Source organism: Rhipicephalus microplus, chromosome 6 (genome assembly GCF_043290135.1).
Source record: "Rhipicephalus microplus isolate Deutch F79 chromosome 6, USDA_Rmic, whole genome shotgun sequence".
Classification (NCBI taxonomy): Eukaryota; Metazoa; Arthropoda; class Arachnida; order Ixodida; family Ixodidae; genus Rhipicephalus; species Rhipicephalus microplus.
Genome location: NC_134705.1, coordinates 23,318,721 through 23,346,478, shown reverse-complemented (window position 1 = coordinate 23,346,478; position 27,758 = coordinate 23,318,721).

Here is a 27,758-nt window from a genome sequence, read left to right as displayed (position 1 = left end):
CAGGTGCAGCGAACATAACGCGCGCTTTGTTTTTTGCGTTGTTTTCTGGCGCTATGCATTGTGCTTGCGCCTATAACTGTTGCAAACAGAATACAAATAGCTATGCTCTTTTTGCGATAGTATTCTCCCTGCATAATAAACGAAGCTTTTTGCGGCTATCTGTGCGTAGCATCAAAAATGGGATTCTCCTGAATGTGCTGAATATTATACCGAGGATACATCAAATCACACGTCGAAACTGTTATCCAGACTGAAACGAACTACAGACACTGCTTTCCGCAGCGAACAGTTTTCTGCTATGACACATCTTCTCGATCGCACTTCTCCTGACCGTTAGCTTCTGTGGCAAGGAATGGGAAAAAATAAGTGAGTGAATAAATATATCGAGTTGACACTGGCGACGGTCACCAAATGACGTTCCTTTTTCATAGATGGTGCGGTTATTTACATGCAAAACAATAAAAATTTAAGCTACGGCACTAAAAGAAAAAAAGCACTGCCGGAAAAAAATGTCTAAAAAACATTACTTTCTGATAGCAAAAATGAGCCCTTACTTTTCATGCCGAAAGTTACGTCTCGTGAAAACACTGTGACGTCAAAATGACACCACAAGTTTTGCAACAAGCAATGAATTTCAGTCGTATGTTGACGTCACCTCATGATGATTTTTCGTGTCGCCTGTTGCTCACTAGGCGACACGCCGACAGTCGTATTTCGTGTTTACTGGAATCTAAGGCTTTCGTCTAAACTATCAACACGCCCGTGATATTGCTGCCGACCAGCGTCAGTTGGCAAAACTAGTTTTTTTTTTCAGTTCATTATTTACTTTCGAATTTGGAGGTCCCCACGCGCATGCCTGGGTGCTGATTATTACATTTTCTCGTGCATACGATTGACGTGCAACTGGTGTTCAAGAGATCCTACTCACTTGCTTGCAATATTACTTCGAGGAAGAGGCCTAAAATAGTCGCGCACTGAGTGATTGTTTTAACATTACCTTTCTGCATTTATTTTGCGACCTTTTTTTATTGATGTAACACGAGCTCAAATGATAGCATCAGTGAATTTGGCCAGGAAGACATTGCAGTCGTTTAAGACTATGATTGTTACCTAATAATTCAGTAAAGTGCTGTACCAATACTGGTTAGCACTGCAGCGTGTTAGTCACTTGTCATTTTGTAAACAAAATTACACATTGTGTGTGAGTGATCAGCTGCTTTCTATACGTTGTTGCTATATACCATCGAAGAGCAATCTGAGCCGCATAGTTTGCAACGATTTGGGGAAAAAACCTCAAACTAGACGCAGTTCGAACATGATTTTACCACCCCTATTTCTTGAAGCACAGGAAGCCCCCTCGATAGACATATAACCTAGAGCTGATAGTAGGGAGAGGTTGCTGTTAATTTCTCTTGTTTATGTCAATAGCTGTTGCCACTACCAAAACTATATGATGCAATCGTGAAGCATGTTGTCATCTGAACAAAAAACCGCATGATGAAACTATTCATAAAACTTTATTGAAGGTAGCACGCCACATTTGCACAGCTTTCGAAAGAAACTAATCTTCCAATAAACGTTCATTGCGTTTTCTATATCTTATGCTCACAATTCTTCCGAACTCGATACACTAGTGGGGTGCGCAAGTGGCACGAAATCACATGCCTCCGCATCATTAGGCGGTGCGTCCGTGGGAGCCCCGGCGAAAAATGGCGCGGATTGCAGCACGCGCTGACAGCGGGAAAAGAGAATGGAAGGAGGAAACGTGTGCGCGGAGGAGAATGATGTTACTTTTCTGGATCAACGAGCCCTAGGTCAACGCCCGCTCATTGCACCATCTCGCTGGTTGTGCTAAAAACAGAATAGTTCGCCCGAGATAGACATCGACAGCGTTAAGTATACGAATACCTTGCCTTTCAACATAAAAGGAGGTGTTCTTTCTTGAGTTGGTGACCATAATGCTACGAACACACAAGCGGACGTTCGATTGAGCATGCCAGAGTCTCTAAATGTGAAACATTTCTTAGCAAACTTCGGCGACTTCAAGCGTATCTATCTATCTATCTATCTATCTATCTATCTATCTATCTATCTATCTATCTATCTATCTATCTATCTATCTATCTATCTATCTATCTATCTATCTATCTATCTATCTATCTATCTATCTATCTATCTATCTATCTATCTATCTATCTATCTATCTATCTATCTATCTATCTATCTATCTATCTATCTATCTATCTATCTATCTATCTATCTATCTAGCCGCCTACGGCTGTTAGCTGTCCTGGCCGTGGGATATTTGTATCGATACCATGCTTGGTATGGCATAACATTACTGTATGACGAGAACACAAGACTAATCATAACGTGAAAACCATGACATCTATATCATGAATGTCAAGACTTACATTTCATGATCTTACTGCTCTTGGGGTGGTTACGTTCAAATTACATGTTGTAAAACAAGTATGATATGATATGATTGCGTGGCGAACGCAAGCGACACACCCTAACATGAAAATCATGACATGCGTGTCATGTAACATGACTACACACCACGTTCATGACGCGCTTGCGGCCATTTAGCTGGTGTCACATATACCAAATTTGCTATTGTGGTACGTGAGTGAATGATGAAGTAATGTGCCTGGTGCAAACATGATCACCATGAGATGCTTGTTTTGGAACATGACTACATGGCACGCTCATGATGCGCTGGCAGCAGTTTCGCTAACTTCACTTATACCAAATTTGGAAGTATGGGACGTGAATAAATGACGAAAGTATGAGACTGGTGCAAACATGACAACTATGAGATGAGTGTCACGTAACAACATTGCTACATGCTACGCTCATGATGCGCTCGCGGCCGTTTCGCTAAGTTCAAATGTGCGAAACTTGGTAGTACGTGACGCGAGAGAACGGCGTAGGTATGTGACACATCCAAACATGATAATGACGACATGCGTGTCACGTAACTACATGACTACATTTGACACTCATGATGCGTACGCGGCCGTTTCGCTAGCTTCACATATGCCAAATTTGGTAGTACGTGACGTCAGTGGATAACAAAGGTATGTGACAGATGCTAACATGATAATCATGAGATGCATGTCCTGTGAGAACATGATTACGTGTCATGGTCAAGGCGCCAATACATTTAGGCATGACCCGGCGCACGTGCGCACCGGCGTTCGTTTCGTCACGTCACGCCGGCGATGACACGCCAGCCGCCCATCTGCCTGTCATACACTCGCAAGCGTGCGCCGCGCTGCGTTGCTTTGACGCATGCGCATTTCAGCACATCCGGCATCCCTCCGTCATTAAAAGAGGCCGACGCAGTGCTTTCTGGGTAACGCATCAGTGCTGAATGCAGCCTGTCGCATTTCACGCCGGTTGCTGTCGGGCTGCAGCGACGGATGCTGGTCTCGCCGGTCTCGAGTGGCATAAGACTAAAGAGTGCTCGCGTTTGGCTAACGTAGCGTCCCTGTTCCCAGCGTTCGCGCACGTCAAATTACGTTGGAGTATATTGGGCTCTTCATGATGCACTCGCGGCCATTTCGCTAGATCTACAAGTACCGAATTTGGTGTTACGTGACGTTTTTGGATGAAGAACGTATATAATTGGTGCAAACATGGTAATCGTGACACGCGTGTGAACTAAGATAATGACAAAATACCACGCTCAAGGCGTGCTCATGGCCGTTTTGCTAAATTTACCATAACGTTACGTGAATAGATGAGGAAGGTAAATGACACATCCAAACATGATAATCATGAAACGGAAGTCGTGTGGGGCATAAATTAGCTCCACCTCGTAACGCTGTGGTAATTTCAAAGAGAATAATGAACCTTCCTCACTTGTTCATCGCATATCATCGATTTTGACTGTACGTGGAACCTGGCCATTTTTTTCTGGATTATTTTTTATTGCGTTTTCATATATGTAGATACGTATGCATATTCAGTCAATGACGGTGGTCGTCGACGCCGATGATGGCAAAACCTGCCGAGAGTTGCCATATAATTATTGTCGCAATAAAACAGGTGGCGATGGTGACAGGGTGGTATCAAGCTCCACTGGGTAGCCAGAATAAAAATGTGTGAAAAGCGAGTCATTTTTTTTGTCTGAGGCATCACCTTGCGCAATCTCGCAGGTTGGCCAAAATATTGCATGACAATCGGCGCCACTGCGAGCGAACCTGGGGGACTTGGTAGTGTAGACCACTGCGACGGGCGCTTGTTAGCTTTGTCGGCGTTCCGCACGTTTTTCTGTGTTTGTGTGCGTTGAAAAGCAATGACGTCTAAAACTCAACAAAACTCATGGACTGTGTTTGTGTCAGGCACTGTGATTCAGAGTACGGAACATGCACGGCCAAGGTGTCACTTTATAAGGAGACTGCATTTCCACACATTAGCGGTTTTCAAGCTTGCAATCTCAAAAACTGGTAGAGCCATATATATGCTTTTTTGTGTGGCCAAAAAATTTATGTTGAAGTATCCCGGCTCGTATCACCAGTGTAGCAAGGATTAAGCTATAAGAAAAGTTCGGCTATTTAAGATTCCTCATCTGAATATGTAAAAGTTACGTATTAAAAAGGTAAAAGTGAAGTAGTAACAATATGTGAACGCTGGCTCCTTCGACAAACATAACATAAAAAGCAGGCATAATATGGACGATTCAGTTATGTCTGATTTTTAGAGAAAATAGCACCAGCATGGGACATACAAGCGACACGACCAACGCTGTTTTCGATTCAGTACGCACCAACAATCTCACAGTAGTTGACGCTCTATTTATGTCCAACTGTCTGTTTTGTTAAATGCTGAAATATTCTCGTTGAGGCCGTTAATTGTTTTTCAGTGTGGCATAGGTTCATTATGAATTTATAAAGATGTTTATCGTGTTGATAAAGCTGTTTAAGCGGTGCAAATCAAGCAACTACCGACGTGGGTGCACGGGCTTCGGCAGAAAAAGTGTGCACCAAGCAAGCTGGCATCGCCTCTGACCACAGCTGCAAGATCGTGAATGGGGGTCAGCTTGCAGGGGCAGGTTTTCACACCTCCCAATTCCTCACAAGTGATGGCGGTAGAAGTGATAGAAATTCTCCCCGCTGGAGCTCACCTGGACGCTTGTCAAAGGTAAAAATCTGTGCAGTTTAGCGTCGCCTACACTTTCACTGGCAACCTAATGTACGGCTTATGTAATCGAGTCTGCAAGAATGGCCATAGTTCGCATGGTGCCTTGTCCTTTTCCATCATGCCACTGTCATGCAGCTTGTTCACCAAGCCATCAAACAAACATTTGCATCGCTACCATCATACAACATTTCCCACTACCACTCCCATTGGCTCTGCAGCAAAACCACATCTACCCAAAGAGGCTCATCACCACTGCCACCATTTTTTTCCACTCTCGCAATCATCAGCCATCATAACCACTACAGCTTCCAGGACATCCACTAATAAATCCCCCACATTCACAATACTTTCCACCCTTTACACTAACGATTCAAGCATCCACCAAATTCGTATTTTCAATAGCTTCATAATATAGATAACTGAACAGCACATTAAAGTGCTTTTCTTGTTTTCGTCACAGCTTCCTTTCTTGTTGCCCTCATTGTTCATTCGTAGCACAGCGTGGGCAGCTTGTTTCTAGCACCGAACAAAAAGGCGTTGTGCGATCTTACCGGTCTCTTTGTAAGCTCTGCCAATTCTGAAGAACATAAAGTAAGGCATCCTTTGTTACCTTTGTAGCGCAACACCCCTCCACTCGCAAAGGTCACTGAAAACCATCCTGAAGACGCGTTTCAGCGTAATACCTAAATAACAATCTTTATACGTTTATAATGTGCCAAAGGAGAGACGAGTGAGATTATAAACTAGTTGGACGCATTTGTTTTTTTTTTTGTGCAGTCTTTTCACTTCTAATAGGTATGTGCTGTTACGCGCACGTGCTTTCAAAGGGCTAGAAATGGCACCTCTGAGAGGCCAGCAAAAAAAAAAAAGCCAAGCAAGAGGACTCCACTTCGGCAACCTCGGCAACATCATTGAAGTGCACTCAGCAGCAGCGGGAGCTGCCAAGCACGCCGCACACGGAAAAAAAAATACGGCATATCCACCGAGTGAATGATGATGAGTGGGTCGAAGCATCTGTCTGTCTGTCTATCTGTCTGTCTGCCTGTACGTCCATCTGTGCGTCCGTCTGTCTTACTGTAAATCTTTCTTTCTGTGTGTCTGTACATCAGCCCGTCTTGATTAAATATTCAACGTCGTGCCGAAAGAACAATCACACACAGAAAGAAACAAATATTGACACCACGGACGCTCCCTTACAACTGCTTATTTCTTGAGGAAACAGGCCAAATATACACCCACTGTTTGTCGACACATGCGCAACATGAACAGCCCTTCTCTTACTTATTCACAATATCGGACACACGCTCTTCAGATAACGTGTTTCTGTCTCATACAAGTTTAGTGACGTTTCGCTAACACACCTATTACCCCTTTTCTCTACGTAATATGTCTGCAAAATTTTACGTGCTAACTTGTTTGTACTTCTTCCCAGGATCCTTATCTGCGTGAAGTCTGGTATGCACCCACCAGCTGTAACATGAACGCTCAGATGCGCATTGTCCTTATTCTCTACCATGAGAGCGTGTTCATGAGAGCGTGATCATTGATGCAGTGCCCCGTGTAGCCAACATAGCTATTCCTTTCTATAAGGGGAATTTCATAAACCACTCCAGTGGCGCACTCCGTGAGCCCGTCTCTTTGTCGTTCAGTCTGTACGTCTGTCTGTCTGTCTTTCTGCATGCACGTCCGTTTATCCATCTGGCTGACTGTCCGCCCATCCGTTCCCCCATCTGTCTGTCTGTCTTTCTGCCCGTAGGTCCATCCGTCCACCCATCCACCTGTCTGTATCAGTCTATTTGTTTGTGTCTGGCGGTCTTCCTGTATGTATGCCTGCACGCCCATTTGTCTTTCCATTCGTGTCTGTCTGTCTGTGCGTCCGTCTAATCCTATCACACTAGAGCACGCATTGAACGGACGGATAGACACCTCGTTCCACTTACGCACATTCATTCTGTGGATATGCTGTGAATTTCTCATTACAATAGCGCTGTCTATCCTCTTCAATCGTCAACTATGCGAAAAAAACTAAAGTGTGTGTGTGTGTGTGTGTGTGTGTGTGTGTGTGTGTGTGTGTGTGTGTGTTGATACTGTTTCAACTATAGCCTTAGTGGACACAAGAGCACCTCTGTGATGAGTTTGGCGTTCAAACGCCTGCTTGGTCAAAAGGTATGTTCTGTAGGGGCCAACCGATTTGTTTTGTGAAGTGAGTGGAGAGCCCATGTACCCTGTTAATGTGCAGTGTAGAAGTTAGCTTGAGTGGTCATGCATTTTTATTTTATTTTATTAGAATACCCTCAGGGCCCGTAGGGCATTACAGAGGGGGTGGGTACAACATATATAACACACAAGAAAAAAAGACAAAATAAAGAAACAAGTATCACATGCGCAAATCAGGAAGGCAACATAAGTCATTTAAAAATGTATAAGAATTCAAGCACATACAATACAAAGATAGATAATGGAAACTGCGTATAGTTACAAGCATTGCTGAGAAATTGCAGTCTTGAATTACAAAGGGTCTGTTATTGATACAACGGAAGAGGGAAGGTGGTTCCATTTAGCGCAGAGTTTGCAGCTCTCAGTGTCACGTTGACGTAATACTGGGCCTGGATTCGCTAATGCTGTGTGGCGCCAAAGGTGATTGCGGAATAATAGAAACTTGTGTAGCTTCTAGTATTCCGTGAATAACTGTCGTTTAAGCGTACGAATAAACACAAAGGAACAGGGTGCAAGCGCTTTCTCACAACTAAACGCTTTCTCGGCACTTTTTTCGTGTGCTTCAATGACAGTTATACCATGCATATTCAACTAGCCCAACCTTCGGTTCTGTTGCAATTTGAGTATTCCGTCTGCGTTGGCAAAACACCGGCCTTGTCACAAAGGTGCCCTTTGAGATGCAGGGATGCAGTTGCCCCACTGTTCTCAGCAAAGTGCGTTCCAGTCTGATGTCCCGCACCCGAAACACATTTTATGGTACTGTAGAGCCAATACACGTTACTTGCATGAAGAAGCATGTTCTGAGACCTTGTTGCAAGCTGTAAATTGTTCACGAAGGCACAAGCTTATGAACCATAACCTGTTTTGATGAAACCACGATACTGCCGGAGGGTGAGAAGTGTGCGGTGAATTGCTAACAGCAAGTATTTTGACTGCCACCTCTGAGGAGAGCCGAGGCTTCCTGAGTAAGCCTAGTTTAGATAACGTGCACTATTGAAACACTCCGGAGATTTCAGCTTTTTCCAGAAGCAGAATTCACTAAAACTTCCTTTTTCTCTTGCACAGCACAGCATTGATGCGGGATGTAATCGATCTATCCGAGAGAAGCCATGCCATGTGTCATTTTTGTAGTGCAACGTTATGAATAAAGCAGTTCGTAACATGCAAAACAAAAGTGTCATCCAAGAATTCTGCAGTCCGTGGGCAGCCCCGGAAAACTTGATTAAAATAAAGACGCCTCATTGCGATTCTCCGTTGATTACCGTCACCTCAACGCTATTACAAAAAAAAAAAAGACGTGCAACCTCTTCCCTTCATCGAGCATGCTATCGATCCCTTTTCATTGGCATCCTATTTTTCGTCTGTCGGTCTGAGGTAAGGGTATTCGCAAATACCTATGGACAAGTAAGATAAGGAGAAAACGGCGTTCGTTGCCACAAGATGGACTTTTCGAAGTAATGTGATGCCACTCGGCCTGTGTAATGCACCAGCCTCGTTCGTGCGCTTCAGCCCCGCCACGGTGGTCTAGTGGCTAAGATACTCGGCTGCTGACGCGCAGGTCGCGTGTGCCAATCCCAGCTGCGGCGGCTGCATTTCCGATAGAGGCGGGAATGTTGTAGGCCCATGTGCTCAGATTTGGGTGACGTTCAAAAACCACAGGTGATGATGATCGATTGATTGATATGTGGGGTTTAACGTCCCAAAATCACCATATGGTTATGAGAGGCGCCGTAGTGGAGGGCTTCGAAAATTTCGACCACCTGTGGTTCTTTAACGTGCACCCAAATCTGAGCACACGAGCCTACAACATTTCCGCCTCCATCGGAAATGCAGCCGCCGCAGCCAGGATTCGATTCCGCGACTTGCGGGTCAGCAGCCGAGTACCTTAGCCACTAGACCACTGCGGCGGGGTGACCACAGGTGGTCGAAATTTCTGGAGCCCTCCACTACGGCGTCTCTCATAATCACATGGTGGTTTTGGGACGTTAAACCCCACATATCGTTGAATCAATAATCGTTCGTGTGCTTCATGGACAACCTTTTGCATATTTTGAAATGGGAAGCCTGCATGTTGTATTTGGATTATGTAGTAATCTTTGAACGCACCTTCGGTGAGCACAAAGTACGTCTCAGCCTTGTGCTAGATTTTCAAAGCAAAGCACGTTTGATGCTTAACTTGAAATTTTGTCTTTTGGAGAGCATCACACACTTTTTCAGTCAACTGGGTAGACAAAGAGAAAGTACGATTTGATCAAGGGAAGACGGCTACAGTGAAAGCCTTCAACAATCCTCGCTCAGTAAATGAACTACGAAGTTTCTGGAGGCTAAGCTCTTACTTTCGTCGCTTTGTTTCTGCATTCGATAATATTGCGCGCCCACTGACGTCCCTGCTTGAAAAAAGCGTGCAGTTCAAATAAACCTCGGATTGTGAGTCCGCTCATCGTGAGATCAATGTCAGATTGACGTCCCATCGGATTCTCCGACATTTCGACCCTAGGGCTCCCACAGTGATCCACTCGGATGCTAGAGCCATTGGTTTCTGTGCGGTTGCCATGAGTAAGAAGGTTCACGGCAGTAAGAGGGTGCTGGAAGGGGGCACACGTGCGTCAGACCCCAATGATGCACATAAGTGCCACGTTCATGCACAAGACTGCTCCGAAAAAAGCTCGTGGCACCCGACCCGAGCTGTGATGAAGAGTCAAAGAGGATGAGCTTCCACTGGGCTGTGGGGCTCCCAACTGCGAAGACGTGAGAAAACAGCGTCGCTACAGCGATGGGAGAAGCAAAGCCGCCCATTTGAAGGATGTCCGCGTGAGAGGCCCAGGAAGTGGCCGTCCACCTCGGAGGTCCTCCCGAGTGAGGCTACCCGGTCTCACCGCAAGCTTGCACAGCAGTTCCTGATCAACTTGTCGCTATCGTACTTTGCGCTTGGACGGGAGCCGCCCACACCTGTCAGCAAGAGAGACCCCGACGAGCTAAGCATATCCCAGCGAAGCTGAAGATGACGACGAAGATCGGGACACCGGAAATGAAGAAAAGCGGTTAATACGGCAAGATCAAGTGTTGGCAAGCCTAAGAAGTAGAGCAGCACATCAATGATGTACTCGACAAACCATCGACTCGGTGACAGAAAGAATCTGACGTGAACTGTAAGAAGGTTCAATTAGTCAGACGTCTTAAGAACTTAGGATTAGCGGCTGGTTTGCAGTTGGATTTGTTTGTGTTGCACTTTCGTTTTTATTTTTTCTCATTGTTTGATGTGACGAGGTGTTTTTGTTTTCTCACGCTCATCTCCCTCAATCCAGTTCTTTGCAAACGCTCCCGCGATAAATTGTAAAATCAATTGATGAGCCTATGACAGAATTTTTTCTTTTTTCTGGCCCAATCACGTTATCATCGACCGTTGCAAGGATATATTGGCAGAAGATACTGAGCCATACGCGAGCGAAAGCTCAGTAAGGAGCAAGGCTTGAAGTTCATTGAAGAGCAGAAAGAACGGCCTAAACAGGAGATCGAGGCAATACGCGCCGGACAAGGCGCCCAAAGCGCAGAACTTCAAGCAAAGCGTGCATTACCGCTCGAAGTTTACGCTCGAGGAAAACAGAGGCCCGAGAACGAACTGCTACTGGCACTAGCCAAAAGGGGCATTATATTGAGGGGATGAGAGAAGTCCTATGAGGGTTTCATCGAGATAATTCAGTGTGCCCGATAGAGTTCCATTGCCAGTGAGTGAAAGGGCAACAAGCAGGAGTGTTGTGCAAATAAGAGGAGGATTGTAAGTGGTGAACTGAAGGTAACGAGCTCAGACGTGGCAGATGGTGGTAACAAGGCACCTGTTAAGGAAGTATATGCCACTGTTGCTGAATAGGGCACGGAGAGACAGAAAGTGACGCCTACTGACTACAAAGATGTAGGGAGTAATACTGTACCAGTTTGGCGTCAATCTTCTTTTTTCATCACCTCATTTTTCGTCCCTTTTCTGCATTGTTTTAGCCAAAGAAGTTCTCTTATTAATGTGCTTTGTGGGTGAGCTCACATATTCAGGAAAACAGCATGTTGATATTGCGAAAGAGAGCACCAGAGAGGAGTGCACTAAAAGAAATACATAAGACGCACGGTATTAAACTCAGAAAAGTAGAAGAAGCACTGACAGCTGCAAACTAATTGTCATGCCGAGGCAATCATCAGGACGCGAGGAAGGGGGGTAAAGTTTGGAAAAGTAGACATGCAAGGTTAAAGATAAAGAACGTTGCGAAAACGCATAAAGTAGATTTGAGAGCTTTGGAAGCAGGTAGAGTGATGAAAGATGAGACGTGAACTAGTAAAGTTGGTATAGAAAGGCGTCGAGTAAACAGAAACAGTGAAAACAGCTGTAGCAAGCGTTCGAGATGATGGGTAGTGAATAGGCGTACGAAAAAGTTGAAAAACGCGCGGATAATAAAGGAACACAGGCTTGAGCATGCGGTACCCAAACTAAGTCCTGTGCTCCTGAAAGAATACAAGTTTTATACGGGTGAATTTTTTTGGTTAAACTGATTTATGACTTTGGAGTAGGGCTTTTTAAATATAAAATTGTACAGATTTCGAAATCTCGGCCGTATAAATGTCCAAATGTTCCTCATAAAACACTGTACAGCTACACTGTACCTTTTCCTGTGAGGGCAGCCGTATGTTGTTTGATGAGGTCCTTGCGGACATTTGGATGGTCGACTGTAGTGTTTTATGCGTGTTGGTGAAAGTGTTTGGTAATGTGTCAAGTGAATATCCGTGAAAACATCCGGCAATGGAAGCTGACGCACGAGCCCGCGCGCGTTTGGCCACAAGTCATGACACCGACAGAACAGACGACCGTAATTTTTAAAAGACTGAAAATTTTAAAAAAAACTTATAAACTGGGATGTCACTGACAAATGGGAGTGCGAGGCACGTGCCGGGCGCTGGGATTCAATGCACAGAGACATCGCGTTCACGTACTAGGTACGTTGAAAAATGACTTAGGCTACGCGACCCGAGCTGTGATGGGAAATCACGGAGGATGAGCTGGCACTGCGCTGTGGAGCTCCGAGCTGCGAAGACGTGAGAAACTAGCGTCGTTTCAAAGACTGGAGAAGGATAGCCACCCTGTTCTGAAGGTTGTCTTGAGGCACGGGAAGCGGCCGTCGACCACGGAGGCCCTCCAGACTAAGGCTGCTCGGACGTGCCGTACACTTGCACAGCAGTTGCTGGTTGGCTGGCAGCTATCCCACTTCGCGCCAGAACGGGTGCAGCCCACACCACTCAGAAGAGTGGACTCGTCAGCATCTTGAGTCGATGAGCTAAGGCTAGCCCCGCAAAGATGAATATGACGATGAAGATCGGGGCGCCAGCCATGATGACAAGCAGCTTGTTCAGCAGCGTCTTCCAGTACGATGTTGATGACGGTACCACTTCTTCGTAGTTCCGAGGGTGGCATCTGAGCCGCAAGAATGTTCAACTATTGCAGCAGCACATCAGGGTAGGCACTGACACACCACCTTCAGTAAATAGATTAGGCTTAGGCCTCAGCTTGTCATAGATCAGTATTTGTTATGGAGTCACTGTATAGCTAATAATGGTGTGCATATTTTTCGTGCGATATAATTTATGTGGACTATCTCGGTTGGTTTTCGAAGTTGCCACCGTCCTTTACGTATATGGTCATGTATGTACATTTATACAGGGATGGATGCTCTAGTGCGCGTGGTTATATCACGAGCGAGCAACGCGGAGGGGGAAATTGTGGTTGCCGCGGTATCGCAGCAAAAATCAGTGAGCACCTTGTGCCCCCACAGCAAGCGGGAGCTTCTACGGCTGCGCTCTCAATACGCAAAAACTATGCTAAGATTGTACATGAAGTGGCCTTGTTCTTTTACATCAGCGTTTCGCAGAGTTAGTTGAATGCCACCCTTACTTCGTGTACCATTGTGATTTGTCACTATCACATTCATTCCTCCACGTTTTTGGTGAAAATACTTTTGTGCAATCATCCATGTCACAGTCGTGAACTGCACTTGGCAACCTTTGCACGAGTATACGTAGCCAACGAGAAAGCTTCTTGAGACACAGCCAGGCATCTAACGGCTAAGCAATATTTGCAGGTTCTGTACCATTTGGCATAAGGTATTTGCGTTCATTTGTAGCTGTTATTACCTTTTGTGCGTCATTTCTGCACGAAAAATGTGGGGCACGGTTCCATATGCTTGCGCCACCTTTCAATTCGTTGCTATTGCGTTCATTCATTCGCCTTTGTAACAAAGCTGTGACTTTTTTAATGGAGTATTCAGCTAGATTACCATTTCCCATTATGTGTAGTAATAAAAGGGGTTTGCCGTGCTAACTCAGACCCGCGTCTTCCTTTCAACTCCGTTGCTTGCGAACACTCCAGAAATAAAATCGGGACATAAATTTTATGCTAACAAAGAACATGCCGTGGTATATGCGAGTCAATTCCTTAGCAAGTCTGAGTGTAACTACACCATTACTGAGTAGGAGTGTTTCGCAGTGATTTTTCGCAGTACAATGCTTTGGGTAATAACTCTACGGATGCCCCTTAACCACCCTAACACACCACCAATGCCTGGGATGGCTCGTTGATTTACGCGATCTATCTGGTCGACTTGCACGTTGGGCACTTCTTCTACAGTAGTATACGACTTTATGTACTTGCTTTTTAAAGTGGTTGCCGGCGTGCTGATGCATTGCATTTCCCGGCTGCCGCTTCCCGCGACGCGATGTGACACGGACAACGTCTACGGGTACTTAGCATCATTGAAACCATGACTACGCAAGAAAAATTGTTCTAGGACTGAGCAGCAGAAAGACAGTACCCTACAGCAACTTCTGGCTAGCGGAAAAAATGATCGGCCACTCGTTTTGCATTCGCCACGGACTTCTGTACAAGAAGTAACCTTTTCCAAGTTCGAGATATCTTCTGCAAGTGCTGAAGGGGCTCCGCGTTTCTATATTATGAGCCATGCATGAAAACCCAATATCCGGCTATCTAAGAACAAAAAGGACTCCCTGGCGCATTTTAGATAAGTAATTTTTTGATTGTGGTAGACTAGGCAGTAATACGTGTCTAGCATCAATGAATGTAAACGTCCCAAGCGTCCTACAAGTACTCCTCCTGGTCGACTAGATCATGTACCGTCAGCAATAACTGCATTTGAGCAAGTTAGAACTGAGTTCCGCGCCCCTTCTCACGGTCCTCAAAGGAAATCGTTGGATCGTCGTGTCTGCAGATCATCTGACCTGATAATACAACACGGCTGCCATACCATCGGCAACTGCACTTGACGTGTGCTTATTTATGCTACATTCTGTTATTATTTGACACGGACCTCTCAAAATTGTCATTAGTGACCATTAATCACCTATTCAACCACGTCTCCTATAAACTGGCCATTAGGCCAGTTTATAGGAGACGTGGTTGAATAGGTGATTCGTCTATATGATTGAAGCTTTCAACACTACGCCCCACCCCCCTCGAACAAATGGTCTTACTGAAGGCACCTAAAGAACTCTCATGAACATGCTATTATTGAATGTCGCATCGGAAAACGAAATTTGGGAGGATGTTCTGCCTTTCATTATTTATGACTTCAACACCACACAGCCTCAACCTACCGGCTACCGTTCCTTCTTCCTTAGTGATGCTAGACCGCCACGTTATACACACAAAATGATTTTCCCACTTCTAGACCACAATAGTCTCTGCATTTTTTGGGCTAAGTGTTGCGCGGAAGAGGCCCAACGTCTCGCCTATTTTCACACTTTTGCTTCGCAAGAACGTTCGAACGTATGGTTCGACCTATAACGCTGACATGTCACATATGAACATGGTCGTTTGGTGTGGCTTTGGACTCCAATGAGAAAACGCTGGTTATTTGGAAAATTGCTGGCTCGCTATGTTGGATCACATGTCATTATCGACCGCATAAGCGAAGTTAATTACTGCTTTGTACACCTCCAGGCCATTGGCCGACCTTTTGCGAAGACTCAACTTGCACATTTAGCCCGTTAAAAACCGTTAGGTCTTATAAAGGTTGCCTGACCAGCCCGGCGCGCCAGTCTGCGAGCGGAGAGATGTTACAAGCATAGTTTAAGTGTGTGGGTCTGGCAGTGCGGGAGGTGAAGAAAATGAAGACGCGTGCCTTGGGATCACGACAATCTTGGTTAGATGTCGAGACCACTGAGGCTGCCGTTACGTTGCCTTTTACTAAACTCCCTCCGTTTGTGGACGTCACAATACTATTTTTAAGAACGTCTACACACAACCTCATCTACTGAAGAATTCATAACATAAATCTGGCTTCATACATACTATATACCTAATACAAACAGAGGAGGGATCCTTTTCCTGGCCGCGAGCGAAGAAACAGAGGTAACCTTATCTTCAGCCCTATCACGGCCGTGGCTGAATCCGAGGGACTACAACCTCGCACCAGCAATATCTTTCCTTCTCTCTCCACTGTATATGCTGCTGAGCATAGAACGCCCTTCCCAAGTGCTCGAATACATTGAAGCACTCCTCTGAGCCTTCATCTCAGTCACCCAGATCTTCCAGATAATAGAGAGTCAATTCCGCACGCCCGGATGCCCATGAACATCTTTGAACCAGTTGGGAGGAAATCCAACTACTTGCCTGTGTAAAGGGACTCGATCGCTGGTATCTCCGGCTGATTGCTGGTTTTGGGTGAATATTAAGTGCAACTTGGTTCCAACAAACACCCTCCCCGCCTCTGATCCAACCACTCTACTCTAGGTGAGGATCTGCGAGGTTAGAGCCAAGTCCAAACACTGCCTCTCGAAACCTGCGTTGGCACGGTAGAACCGCGCATTGACTTCGATGACCAAGCCGCCAACATCACCCCACCGGTTCCGCTCGCGGCTGGTGTTCACTAAGAAAAGTGCTTAACGATGACTTTTGCAGGAGACCATCATTAAATCGGCAATCCTGCTCTTTAATCAAAGATGCCCAGTTCGACTACGCCAGCAATGGCCTCTAAAGTGTTCCTGTTGCAGCCGCTACGGTGACTCCACGGCCACTTGCCCGCGGGACGAATAAGGCCTTCATTGTGGTGACATACACGCCCCAGGATCATGCGCGGCTGAACAACTTCGCTGCCTCAACTGCGATGGGAAGCATGTCGAAAGTTAGCTGTGCAGCCCTTGCTGACAGCTCTAGTGCTAATACGCAGTCATCACCGCTTTATCTGATGGCCCTGTGACTGGCCGCCAAGCTATGGAGTAAGCTTATACCACTGTTAACTCCACCAACAAGCGGTAGCAAGCAGACGAACTGTCCTGTGTCCTCAGTGTGCGCCAGCTTCAGCTGATGATGCTATAAATGCGATGAAAACAGCACTAGGTATGGTTGGACATTCCGTTCTGCCGATTGCTGCGCCGTATTCTCCGGCCTATAGATTGTGTGTTGCGGCGTTGGGCGTTAACGACACGCTTGCACTATCGAATTAGCTCTCTGAGGCGACGAAACTTTCGGGATCAACTGAGCTCACCATGTGAGTGAAGAAAATCTCGTTCTTCTATTTGTCCATTTTAAACGTTCCCGTGGTATTTTCGATGGCTTTCCTGGTGGTTTGTGCTATGCGCGTTAATATTCGCACCTGCGCCTAGCAGAGGACAGTGCAGGCACGTAGCCAGAAGTATTTTTGGGGGGGTAGGGGGCACCTACTTCATTTCAGGAAGGGAACCCCTTTGAAATTTTTATTTTTTGCTCTCTAGGTCATGGCGAAAAAGAAATTTAGCAGGTACGCCCAGTGTGCCAAACACTCGCTACAACCCCACGACGGAAATTCCTTTCATTTTGTTTCATCTCCTAATTATTTATTTCTCTTTTTTTATTATTCACGCCCCATACATACGCCGAACTGTAGAGGTGACCTTGTAAGGGAGAGAAACAATTACGGGTCGGCACTCTTCTCCGCTCGCATATGATACAATTGCTTAGAGGATATGCCAACGTTAAAGCTTAGATATCTTTCTTGGAGTGGAGTTCATAGTGAAATGAGTGCCGGTATTAAAAATTTCATTTTACTGTCAGAGGGATGCTCCGCCTTAGTGATTACTTATCCTGAAATAGGTAAAAAAAACTTCTGTTGCCCTGCTAGCCGAATGACGCACAAAGAAGTCATCCGCAAAGTGGGGAACACTGGCTAGCAGGAGGTGAGCCATGCGGCTTCAGTCTAATATAGGTTATTTTTTGGTTACTTTTCATTATGCTAGATCCTTCATACCGCGCACAATAACCGAGTGGAATGACTTACCTTCAAACATTGCAACCGTCACCGATATCACTGAATTTCAGAACCTACTAAACATGAGGGCAAGCGTGTGAACCTTTTGCGGCATTCCCCCCTCTTTTTTCTTTTTTCTGCAAACCGTGTTTTTTGTAGAAACTGCGTATGTTCATGGTTCGTGTTATTTATTGCTGTGTTTGCCTAATTCAGTTATTCACACGTGTTTTTGGTGATGTTGCCATTCCTTTATGCTTAATGGCGCGTGTGTTTGTAGTAAGCTAGATTGCGTTTTATTGTACTCTTGTGACTCTATTTCCTTCTTTGTGTAGTTCAATTTTAAAATATTTTTTTAGTTTTATTATTGTTTGACTCATATTATTTCTTCTGATTATTTAAGATTATGCGGTAAGAATATTGACCTTATATTTATTCTAATGTATTTAGTAGCTGTATGGTGTTTAGTTTGCGTGTTTTCTGGTTCTATTAATCATTTCATGTACCCGTATGTGTTATAGCCCCCCCCCCCCTATGTAATACCCTCCTGTGAGAGGGCCCTTAGGGGTATTCTGAATAAAATCAAGGGTACGTAGAATACGCACACATCATATGGCTTAATGATATGAAATTATTGAAGCTTATATTAATGAGGTTAAGGTAAAAACCAAGAAGTTTTGTGTTTTGTTACCAAAGGCACTTTGAAGTTGCGTGCTCCCATACCTCTCAATTCTCGGCTCGCTTAATCACAGATGGAATATAGTGCAAGAGTTAAAACACGTCTCTCCGATCAACCGGAGAAGCACCTGCTTGTATCGAGCACGCAGGCATTCCGCACTGCTATCCTGGCTCATAATACGGCACACTGCAGTCACACCACCTGTGCCCGCCGCGCCGCTCCTGCCACACTTCACTCAACTTCACATCCCTCTCCCCGAGCTTGGTTAAGCTCAGCATGACTGCACAGAAAACACAGCCGGAAACTAAAGGCTACGCTGTATTGAGCGTGGTGTCCTATCTATTAGCGACAATAAACACCAGGAATCCCTTTGAAAGGGCATGCAAGGACACAGAGAAAAGACAAACAGTAGAGTCAAAGGAATTATTTGCCTCTACTGTTTCTTTTCCTTGTGTCTTTGCGCTGCCCTTTCGAAATGAGTACTATAATCCAGCTTCACGAAACAAATCTCAAACACCAGCAGGCCTTGCCAACTCGGAAGTCCCCAAAACCGCTTCGCTCGCTTTGGTTGTCTCGAACGCTGTTCGCTTGCCAGAATACTACGAATGCTACCTCAGGGCGTGCTTTATTCACGCAGATTGAGGGGCTTATGTTAGAGACATTAGAGTCGTTATTCTAGTGAGAGAGCTCAATCGAATCTAAAGTTTTCTTTATTTCTTCGCTCCTTGCGCCAGTCTTGTTGCCACGCCGCTGAACGAATCTCCTCGCTTCTGCTGCAGCACCAGCGACCTCGAGGCGCAGGTGCTACAAGCCCTATACGCATTTGATACTATAGTGCATGTGTACAGACACTTACTTATAAGCAAACACTCATATACTGCTCGATCAACGTGCGCAACAGCTGCGTCTATTTACTCAAGAAGCAGTACGAACCTTCGGCTGCTGGCGTCGCGATTGTCCACACGAGGGCTTTCTGCAATGTGCTCCTTTGACGTGCTGGATCTAGCTTCTACGTCGCCTTGTCCAGAAGGCAACGCTTCGTCTGGTGACGAATTGCCCGACTCCAATATTTTTGAGCCTTCCTGTGATTCGCCCACGAGCTCATGTTCATCGTCTGACATTGGGCTGATAGGGAACACAGTGTGGTGGACCAAGTCAAAACTGCGAGAACAAATGAAAGCAAGCTTTTTTGACAATTCCGGCAGTTAGTGGCCTCTCGCAATTTGTAGCGTTGAACGCCGAATAATAACATTGTTAAACAACAAAAACTTGTGTAGAAGTTAAGCTAAAAAATTGTCTTGTTAATGTTCGCTACAGAATTGTCACACTAGAAGCTTATTCGAAGTGGTTTTCCAGATGCGAGCGTGTTAATAATTTGTTTCTTCATTTCAAGGCTAATTTACCTTTTTTTTTCATGGGCGAAAATTTGCGAGAAACAAAGGGCACTTTGTCTGCTTCTGTCGACGTATCTAGCAGTCCAAGTCTGTGCTCTGTGGTGGTTCTCTCTGTAACTTTGTATATAACGAATTCGGCACATTCCTAAAGAAGTGTAATATGAACCCTGTAACATGATATGAATAACGTGACTTTCATGTTGCGTAAGCAATGAAACATTTTCTACGAGTCACGGGTGGCACATACCCACGCAACATGACGCGTGCTATACCAACTCTTGAAGTAATATGAAAATACATGAATGCGCGAGGCGGAAGAGGTAGAGCACTTGATAGTGCTTCCTCGGTCGAGTTGTTCATCCCCCAACTTGGCTTTTATGAGTGTGGCACATAAGAAAAGAAACATTAGACTGATGTAAAGAGAAAAGTAGGCGCATAAGTCCAATCTTAAATACCAAGTTTAACGCCAACTTTTGTTTTCACGTGTCTATGGTGTTGGTTGCTTGTACGCGTCATGCTAATACAAGCTAAGTTCATAATAGGAACTGAAAGACAAATATGGCAAAAAAAGTATTGGGGCTATTATTGTCATGGGTGTGTGATGTCAATGAAGGCAGGGTCGGTACGTCAAAATTGAAACTAATTATATGAGCCGGACTTGTGGCTGTTCAACAAAAATTTTGAAACAACAACACAGTGGCAGTGGTAGTGGAAAACAGAGCGTCGTCCGTCGATCGAGAGACAAGTAGAGGAACGCGAAGGCATATATACGTGTGCTATCGGATTTTCAAGCTTTATCACTGGTCACCGCAAGCTCCGGAACAATATAAAGTGTTGCTGTCTTTCGCCAAGTTTTAACAGAACGATCTGCAATAATCGCAAACCTTCTCGAACAATGAGGCGCAGATTGTGCTGCGCATTTATTACAGGTATTGAGGGGCAAAAGTTGAATAGAACAAAAGCGAAAATAAGAAATGTGGCTGTAATAATTAGGCGTATTTGTAATATAAGTCTGAAGAAAGAAAAGTGGGTAAAGAGATGAGTTTCTGTGGGCAGGCCCAAACATGCTGCCTCAAAATGACGCATCCAATGTTCCACCAATTAAGCAACCACTGAAGCTATTCCCCACCCACTTTAGAGTGTATGCATATTGTGATGATGAAGTTGGGCACTGAAGCTTTGGCATGCGGGCCGCTAGCGCAAAGTAGAGCAGTATGTACTAAACCCTGACCCTGGATTTAGCGCTGTCTCTGTCTGATTCCTGAGAATGGTGCCATTCCGCAAGTGAACCTTACGGGTGAAGCCATATGTATCCATTCAGAAAGGTGGTCGGCAGCTTGGGCTTCTCCATGAAAAAACTTCGTCCACGCTTCCTTGGCGACGGAGTCATCAACCCAACCGGAACCACATCTGCCCATAGACTTTCAGTGGATCACGTCCATGCCTCCCGTGCGATACACCATGCTAGCACATCTGGGCAGGAGTACGCACGGGTTCCTGTTTTTTTGGGGAATGCTGTTCAGGCTCCCAATGGGTCACATTTGGTCACGCACATGAGCTTCCACAGAACGCCGTCCAGGCTTCCTGCCTCATGAGTCTGTGAGCACTGCTGCATACTCGGAGATCGTGATCCATGCCTCTTTGAGCTTCACACCCGTGAACCTATGGTGTACCATCGCGCTACTCTGCGTCATGGTCAACACCGTAACAGCAACGAGCCCCGCGCTGTTCCCCACCATCCTGCCAGCCCTGAGCGCCAGCATCAACATGTTGGACGCAGCCACCTCACAATATTTGATGCCAGCTGATCTGAGCAACGCAGAGAGCTAATTCGCACCCGTCTGCAGCTTCCAGACCAGCTCACCTGCTTCACCCCAGCAATTTCGGCTTTCTCACGCACAACCCCAACATCACTGGCCGACAGCGAACTACCCGAATTCAACGGGTTGCAGAATGACGCGCGAGGCTTGGAAGGAGCCTCAAGAATGAAGCATGGTTATAGACCAGCTTCAGGAAGCTGCCGTGAAGTACCACCGTTAGCAGTAGCGTACCAACTCTTTCGTAAGTGGGAGGCAAGGCAAACCTACCTCACTCATCCAATATATATATATATATATATATATATATATATATATATATATATATATATATATATATATATATATATATATATATATATATATATATATATATATACTATCCCTCAAGAGAAATGTATATAACTGCTGTATCTTGCTGGTACTTAGCTACGGAGCAGAAACCTGGAGACTCACAAAGAGGGTTCAGCTTAAATTGAGGATGACGCAGCGAGCAATGGAAAGAAAAATGGTAGGTGTAACCTTAAGAGACAAGAAAAGAGCAGAGTGGATTAGGGAACAAACGGGGGTTAAGGATATCATAGCTGAAATCAAGAAGAAAAAATGGACATGGGCCGGGCATGTAGCGCGTAGACAGGATAATTGCTGGTCATTAAGGGTAACTAACTAGATTCTCAGAAAAGACAAGTGGGTTAGGGGGAGACAGAAGGTTAGGTGGGCAGATGAGGTTAAGACGTTTGCGGGTATAAATTGGCAGCAGCAAACACAGGACCGAGTTAACTGGTGGAACATGGGAGAGGCCTTTGTCCTGCAGTGGACGTAGGCTGATGATATATATATATATATATATATATATATATATATATATATATATATATATATATATATATATATATACTGAGAGAGAGAGAGAGAACATCTTAGCGCTCGCACTTTGATATAAATTTGCATAAACAGCGGTGACACGACTCGCTTTCTTAGGTACCGTGAAGTTCAAACAATTTCGCATTCAAAACGATTCGTCACACTGATCGGCGCGAAAGAGTTTCGACAGAGCAGCGGTGACGATACATCCTTTTTTTGCAGCGTGCAGCAAGAGTGACCACAATCAAAAGTGGGTGGGGCTCAGCACCCTTAACTTTTCTCAGTGGGGAGGGGGGGGCTGGCGTCCCCTTTGCCCCCCCTCCCCAGCTGGTACACTTATGAATCAACGGCCTGGAAGCTCACGGCTGCTTCTGGCCGTTCATTGATATGTGGGGTTTAGCGTCCCAAAACTATCATACGATTATGAGAGACGCCACAGTGCAGAGCTCCGAAAATTTCGACCACCTAAGATTCTTTAACGTGCGCCCAAATCTGAGCACATGGGACTACAGCATATCCGCCTCCATCGGGAATGCAGCCGCCGCATTAGCGATTGGATCCCGCGAGCAGCGGGTCAGCAGCCGAGTACCAAAGCCACTAGACCACCACGCCGGGCAAACGACAAACTTTTCATTAAGTTCTTAAATAGCACGGATCGCAAAGTTTTGACAGAATACAAAAAAATGATGAACCCAAATTAGCGTAGGTGATAAGACTGTAACTGGAGAATACCTTGCTAATGAAATCAGCGGATATTTCGTGACTGCGGGACAGTTCAAATGCTCTGTTGATTCCAGTATAACCAATCAGTTCATCGTCTTCAATATGACCAACACTCTGTTTCTGCATTCAATCCCTATTTCAGATATCTTCAGCATCATTCTTGAGCTTAAAAATAACTGCTATGCAGGTTTTGATAATATTAGGACTCTACCAATAATGATATCGCCGATCTGATTTCTGAAGTATATTGTTACATAATTAATTCTATAATGCGTGCAGGAATATCTCCTGAGAAAATTGAAATTGCTAGAGTTACTTTGTTGCATACCGGAGGCTCCATTATTAACATGAACAACTATAGACCAATATTGTTCCTCTCTTGTTTTTAGAATATTGTAGAAAAAGTAATCAACAATAGGCTAGTGAAGAACTTGAATAGGTATAACTTGCTATCTGAACATCAACATGGTTTACAGAAGGCAACTCTAAACAGAGTGTTCTACTCAATATTAGAGAAAAAATATTAGCTAATATCGAAAACCAATTGTACACTGTCGGTATTTTTTAGACTTTAAGAAAACATTTCACTCGATCAAACATGAAATTTTCTTTGCTAAGCAACCAGTTTATAGAATCAGAGGTGTAACGTTAAACCTTATTCAGAACTATGAGCGAAGCCAGTTTGCATGAATCTGTAATATGAACTCTGACTTGCAAACCATCATTCATGGCGTGCCACAAGGTTCAATAGTAGGCAGATCTTGTTCCTTGTATAAGGCTGACGATGGTTCTGATTACTGTACTGCACTTTGCTTATAGCGAATAGGAATAGTGTCATCTCAGGAGGTGATGATATTTTTTGTGTAAACACTAATCGTGATATTTGTTTAAGTTCTCTCGTTTTGCAAACATGTACTCAAATCTTGCAATAGCTTTGTATCGGGGAGCAGTACTTAAAGGTAAATAAATGCTATGAGAGGTATACGTTGTATCATGAAGTACTTTGTTCGTTTCGTTTCGTAAAAGAGTACTTATATGCATAAAGACCATTTAATGAATAAATATCCATATCTTTAACATTGTTTTTTCTTAAGGCATGTTTCCTGATACAGTTAAATCTTATAAAGTGATTGCATAGCATAAAGGGCGCCCAGCAAATGACTTAAATAATTACCGGCCAATATTTTTACTTCCGCTTTTTTTTAAAAGTGCTGACTAACTAAATTCCTCGACGACGCACATGCCCTTGCAGATCAGCAGCTTGGCTTCTGTGAACATAGGTCCACGGAACCAGCTCTCGTGAAGTTGAAGGAAAAAATTCTTAGCGAATTTTCAGAATAAACTATACACTGTTGGTGTCTACCTAGACCACAGAAAAGCTTTTAATTTGATCATTTATGTCATCCTATTTATTAAAATACCATACTATCCAATTCGGGTGGTTGTTCTTAGCATGATTCAAAATTACTTCTCGTCAAGATTACAATACACACGTTATTACGGGTTCTGTCCACTGACGAAAGAAATACCTATTGGGGTCCCACAAGGATCACTATTAGGTTCTGTATTCATTTTATTATATAGAAACGACATTGTTCGCATATCTCTTACTCCAGACATCAGTTTGTACGCTCACGACAAAAGTTTAATTTTTTTTCCGGTCACAGTCTAGGTGATAAATGGCTAGATGAACTTCATGCATGGATTTCTGCTAAACACTTACAGCTGATTGTTAGTGAAAACAAATATGTTGTATTAAAGCCTCTAAATGAATCAGACGACTGTTGCATTTCTACAAAGTTTACTAGTGTTGTATTCAAACGAACTTATGATTTTAAATTTCTATTTCTTGGAGTTCTCTTCAATGAAAACTTGAGTTTAACGGAACATATCATGGAGGTTATTAACAGCATTTGTAAGTCAACTGGCATTTTGTTTAGGATCAAGCATACTGTTCTCGTTTGGTTAAAACGTCGTTTGTATCAAGCAATAATGCGATCTCACGTTAGTTACTGCCTACTAATATAGGAAACCACATGCCAATCAAATCTTAATCGGCTCATAAACCCTTAGAAGCGAGCAGTTCGTTCAATAGAAAAACGTGGATATTGTGATCATACGGGCATTGTATTCTTAAAACATGACCTTTCAAAATTACACGCCTATATTATCCTATGCTCGTAATACACTTACGCGGTCAACTCGAGAAAAATGCAACCTTTTCCTTAAAAAGGTACCACGCAGCTAACTTTCAATACAATTTTAGGCACAATCAGGCTAGAGCTCCTCTTTGTAGAACATTATACGACACTAAACAGATTACCTAACTAATTCTACTCTTTATAAATGAACATCCCAGTACTATGAGTATTGCGCAATACTGCAAGTTTTTAACTTACTCTAAAAATGCCATAAAAACGTATTTCATTTTTCTAAGTGACTGAATTCATTGCAAGGCCTTTTCTTTTGGACGTATTGATTGGTTCAGTGTTTTAAGCCTAATTATCTTTTAGTTTGCTATAATGTCAGTACCACTTTGCAGTTGTAAACATTTTTTGTTATTAGAACTTGTGACAGCATATATAAAATACTTGGCCCCGCCATGGTGGTCTAGTTGCTAAGATACTCGGCTGCTGAACCGAAAGTTGCGGGATCAAATCCCAGCTGCAGCGGCTGCATTTTCGATGGAGGCGGAAATGTTGTAAGCCCGTGTGCTCAGATTTGGGTGCCCGTTAAAGAACTCCAGGTGGTGGAAATTTCCAGAGCCCTCCACTACGGCGTCTCTCACAATCATATGGTGCTTTTGAGACGTTAAACCCTGCATATCAACCAATCATTTAAAATATTTGTTTCTTGATGCAACGATACTTATTGTATTGGATACTAATTGTATTGTTATATTTTTAATCATTTACATGACACAGAGCTATATTTTCAACAGAGCTTGTTACTCCATTAAACGCGCTTTATGTATTCTTTATACCACCACATGTTGCCGCACTTTTGGATCAATGTACGGATGGCAAAGCCTTGGTCAGGCAGACAATGTTTTGCCCTGTGCCTTGCCCTCCAAGACTTACTCTCTGTCTGAAATGAATCGTTTTTTTAAGTGTGAATACACTTTATAAGTGACCCCAAACCATCCGCCGCCGTCGGTGGGGTCCGCAGTCTTCTCTCTATCTTTAAAAGAAAGAGGACTTGGCGGGCCGCAGCGCGACGCTCTACCGAATAAGCCACGGACGCGACGCTGATAGCGGTGTCGTTCCTCCGCTCTCCTCGCTCGCTGCAGCTGCGCGCGCACCCCTCTCTCTCGCCCGCCCGCCTTCTCTCTCAGTCTCCCGTCGAGAGCGGGTGGTGCGATGGATGTCCCGGAGGCAACGCTACCATCTGGATATAAGGCGCATTACTGACACCGATATATATATATATATATATATATATATATATATATATATATATATATATATATATATATATATATATATATATATATATATATATATATATATATATATATATATATATATATATATATATACTGGTTTTTTATTGTTTAAGGGTACTTAGACTACAAAAAACGTGTAACAGCTCTCCACACTGTAGCTCCAATGCTATGACGAATAAATGTAGCATCAGAAAATAATGGGTGCAGTTTGTTAAGTAAGAAGGTAGTTAAACCACGAAAAACGTCCCACCGCGAAAACCTCGAAAATCCTCCCACACAGTGCTTGGCTGCAATTTATGACTGATATACGTTGCATCATGAAGTATTCAGTGTGGTACGTAGACTGTGAAGAGCGTATGAAGAGGGTATGTAGACTGCAATTAACGTGGAAAACCCTTCGACACAGTGCCTGGATCCAATTTTATGATCGATATATGTTGCATCGCGAAGCAATCAATGTGGTTTTTTGCGTTACAGAATACTTAGACTGCCCCGCCGCGGTGGTGTAATGGCTAAGGTACTGAGCTGCTGACCTGCCTGTCGCGGGATTCAATCCTGGCTTCAGGGGTTACATTTTCGATGGAGGCAAAGATGCAGTAGGCCCATGTGCTCCCATTTGGGTGCAGGTTAGAGAACCCCAGGTGGTAGAAATTTGCAAAGCCATTCACTACGACGTTTATAATAGTCATATGGTAATTTTGGGATTCTAAACCACACATATCAATTCATCAATCGGGATACTAAGACTACAGTGAATGTAGTCTTAGTATCCCGATGGCACGGTGACAGGAATGTGCCAAAGCATTCCAAACAGTGCAGTGCTTGGCTCCAATGTTATGTCCGATATATGGTGCGTCATGTAGTAGTGGGTGTAGTTTGTTGCGTTAGAGAATATTTAGACGATTAAGAACGTGGGAATGCCGTCTACAGTCTGCACGGCTCTACTGATATGACCGATATATGTTGCATCATGATGCTATGGGTGTGGTTTGTTGCATAAGAGGATACTTTGACTTCAAAGAACTTGTAAAATTCTTCCACAGTGTGATGGACTCTGATGTTATGGCTGCTATCTGTAGCAAGACTGATAGTTGGGCTAGTCGGTGGTACATTATTGGCGCTAACAGTGCACAAACTAACGGGTCAATGTAAAGAGACATGACCATATTCATGATACTATATAATGTTAGTAGAGGA